At 36.0% G+C, this 3,984-nt stretch overlaps 1 long non-coding RNA gene across 2 annotated transcripts in view; it reads right to left on the reverse strand.

The window, feature by feature from the left end:
• The window catches only part of LOC107466665 (uncharacterized), a 6,860-nt gene extending 4,710 nt beyond the window's left edge, over positions 1-2,150 (reverse strand). The window contains exons 1-3 of one of the 2 annotated variants that reach the window (XR_001587760.3): positions 1,676-2,150; positions 1,446-1,593; positions 1,273-1,328 (exon numbers count right to left, since the gene is read on the reverse strand). This is a non-coding gene — a long non-coding RNA (uncharacterized LOC107466665). Of the gene's footprint in view, positions 1-1,272; positions 1,329-1,445; positions 1,594-1,675 lie in introns of those variants that run through there. The other variant, XR_008002547.1, reaches the window with a different exon arrangement.
• Positions 2,151-3,984: the final 1,834 nt, after the last annotated feature.

The raw sequence follows: 3,984 nt of genomic DNA on the forward strand, positions 1-3,984 counted from the left end.
CAAATAGTTCAAGTAGCAGTTAAGAACAGTTTAGCAATTAGGCAAACCAAAACAAGTTCAAACCCAAGCAAAGCATACAGATGCATATGATGCATGCCTGTCCTATGGCTGATGAGGCTCATCTGTCGGTTATCCAGCCAACCCGACAAGTCTGAATTGTACTTAGACTGTCCCCCGACGTGCATCCCCAAGAGTCTATGCATAGCTTTTTCTCAAATAATCAATATTACTCAATGGGGGTAACATTCCCGGGAATTTATATAGTGCCCGGTCACACACTTACATCGTAGAGTATCGAGTTTTCAACCTGGTACACGTGGTGGCAAGCCACGGCACTTAATCCAGGGAACCTCGTATCTCAAGATATTTCAAATTCATAAGCCATATAAACAATTCATTCATCATTCATCAATATCTAAGCCATTTTCAATATCATCATCATTCATCAATCCATATCCCATTTCCAAATTCATTCTAAAATCATATTTCAAATCAATCCTCATCATCCTTCTTTCCGTTAATCAACAATCTCAATCCAAAACATAATTCTTTCTTTTTCTAAATAAATCAATCTTAAATAAATAACGTTTAAGAACTAAATCTTTTTAAACAATTACTTCAACCAAAACTTCCAATTTTTTAAAATTTCGGCAGCATTTCCTTTAAAATTCGGACACTGCCACCCTTTTCGGGTCCCATCCAAACATTTCTCAAATCCTTTCTCAACCATTTCCAAATCTCAATCACTTTCTAAAATTCAACCAATTCTAGTATCAAAGTATTTTCAAAGCGAATCAGTGCCCATAATAAATCTCTTTTTAAAATTAACCCAGCTCAAATACTAAATCATTTATAAAGTCATTTACAAAGTCACTAACTCAAAATTAAACCATTTCCAAAGCTAATTCAGTTTCATATTCCAAATCATTTCCAAATCCAATTCCTTTATATCATCAAAAATAGCTTCAAAACCAAGAAAAGCCATTTTTTTATAATAATCAACCAAATAACCTTTCAAACTAATTTCTTTTCAGCAATCACAACCTACCCAAGCAATCAAGCAATCAGTCAATCAGTCCAGCAAACAACCACATTTATAAGACAATCATAATCACAGACATATGTTTCTCACACTAATATCTATTTATAACAACTCTGTAAGATAAAATAAATTTTAAGAAAACCCCTACCTCGACTAGCTGAATTCAAGAATCAAAGGCGACAAACCCACTTATTCCAAATTAACAGCAACAGCAGCATTGGCATCAGAATCAGCAGTATTAACAGCAGCAACATCAAATTTGATGGAATCAAACGCGGAAACAACTCTAAAAATTCAAGGCAATACCAAAAATAAAATGGAATTAAAATTGTAACAAACAGATAAACGAGACCAAGGCAGTTCAGAGTATAAAAGTGAAACAGAGTCAGGAGACAGGCTAGACCTAGGGCAGTGACACTGAACTTGAATTGGGGCAAGTCAACAGCATCGGTAGCAACGGTAGAACTGGCAGTAGTAATTCCAGTCACCCCAGCAGCGACAACTCTTTCAGAGCATCAACCATCACAGTCCACAGTTGCAGCAGCTTAATCCTAAAACATCAACGTCTTAAACTTCTCAATCAACGGATAACATGACAATAGCAGTGGGGGTTCAGAAACAAAAATGACTTACGGTAATTAAGGAAAACAAGGAAAATGAAGCGTAGCAGTAGTAGCGCAGTGACTGCAACAGCAACAGGGAAAATGGTCTCCTTCCCCACCTCAGCTCGTGACTCCGGCGGCGGCGATGGCGGAGAGAGCAGCGGCGGCAGAAACCCCCGCAACGCCTTCTCTCTCTCCTCGCGTTGTTCTGTCTCTCTCTCTTCGCATCGGATTCTGCTTGAGGCTCGATAGCAGCTCGCAACGCCGGTTCGACGGCAACGACTCCATGGCGGTCCGACGGCGATGGTGATGACGAGGTGCAGCGAAGCTGGCGGCGCACGGCGCGACGACGGTGGCGACGCTCCTCACTCGCGCGAGCTTCCCCTGCTCCGTGACACACTCTCCTCGCTCCTCCTTCATCGGCGAAGACAGCGGCGCGACGAGCGGCAGTGACTCGCCGGCACGCTCTCCCCCTTTCTTCTCCCTCCTGATTCGCACCCTCTCCTCTCTTTCTTTCTTTCTGTGGATTTTTGGCTGCTGCTAAGTGTGGTGTTGTGAGTTTGTTTTTGGAAGAAAAGGAAAGTTTAAAATCTAATTTAATCTCTTAAAATTACTTTAAAAATACTACTTAATTATCAATTTACTAATCAGTTTTTAATCAAGTATTCTAATTTATAATTAGAAATAATATAATTTAATTTCCTTTTTTTTCTGAAATTTATGGGTCTTACATCCTACCCACCTTATAAAAATTTTCGTCCTCGAAAATTGATACAAAATAAAAGATTTTCATAGTACTCCTCTTGAACTTATTTAAAGAAAAGGCAAAAAGTTCTCAATATATATACATATAGTTTCAGATACCAGGATTTTCATATAAAAATATGAAGGGTATAAGTATGGTGTGAAACAAGGTTACAAGATAGATTTGATGCATAAAATGATGTTTTAAACATGTGATGGTAAAACAAGGCGATAAAAGGTTACAAAACGGGTTAGGATTAAAACAACGTGCTTAACGTTCGCATTTGATCTCACACCATCTTCAGAGATTCAATTATTCAAACTTTAACTTAACTTATTCCCTCCATCCTCAATCGTACTTCTTCGAATAACTCATCTGAGGGTTTTCAACCTCATCAAACACTTTGCAAATCTTAATGGTCACAAACCCAACATCAACAAAAAATTTTCACATGAAATAAGGTTCCACAACTTCATGCAACATCGTATATTTACAAATTTTCACATTTTGTGTTCACCAAACGTGTCCTAAAGAGCTAATGTGTCGTTTACTAAGTCCAATAGGCACACAAGATACCAAAACTAATCTCGAGTATACTCAGAAGGATAACAGACCTTAGAAAAGAAGGAAAAGTAGTAAGGATCGTGTTCGCGAGAATTTGAAAGAATTGTTGAAATCACAAGTGGACAAGGATAAATAAGTAATGAAGAATGTTGGAAAAAGGATCAACTGATAACTTTAAGGGTAACTCTTGAGTCGAAAGGATTCGATAGGATCAATAAGATGAAAAACAACACAATATTTTGAAACGAATTCAAACTGAATCAAAAAAAATATGAGGTTTAAAGAAGAAGAATATCCAAACCAAAGACAAAGTTTATAGAACTCAAGAGTATGGTCTAAAAATATTTTCGAATGCATTGTTCGTAAAGAATGAAAAACTTAAGGGGAAATCATTTCATGTTCTGAAAGAGAAAATGGGTAACAAACATCCTTCAAAAGATTAATAAAATCATAAATGTGGTATTATTTCAATATAAATTCAAGTGGAAATAGATTACACAAATTTTGTAAATGGAAAGATTAATTTGGCTAAGAGCAAAATTGTATTTTCTCTTCTTTTTCAAGCATGTATGAAAACTACAATCTTGTTGGAAGAAAACCCGACATAAAGTTTTACTCATAAAAGAAAAGATGATGCATTACAATCAAACAGGTTTAAATCACATACAGAAACTTTCAGAGTATAAGGTAAAGGAGTGTAGGCTGAATTGAAAGCGATTTTATTAAAATTTTAATAAACGGTTATATCGCCCCGAAACAAGTTCAAATCACATCAAAGAGAGGCACTGCTCAAGTAAGACAATTCAAAGTCAGGGACAACTTTGCATAAAAATAAATCAAAACTTGTTTTAAAAGGTTTAAAACAAAACTCCAATAATATACTTGAAGTCACAACTTTATAAGGATGTTCAATAATATTAAAATGCGCTAAAAAGGAACTCAATAACTTAAAAAGTTGATTCAAAACTTAAATTTCTTCAAAAGAATTCAAAACTTCTTCAAAATTGTTCAAACCACCAACAAAAAAAAGA

This window comes from Arachis duranensis, chromosome 9, assembly GCF_000817695.3.
Source record: "Arachis duranensis cultivar V14167 chromosome 9, aradu.V14167.gnm2.J7QH, whole genome shotgun sequence".
In the NCBI taxonomy this organism is placed as follows: domain Eukaryota; kingdom Viridiplantae; phylum Streptophyta; class Magnoliopsida; order Fabales; family Fabaceae; genus Arachis; species Arachis duranensis.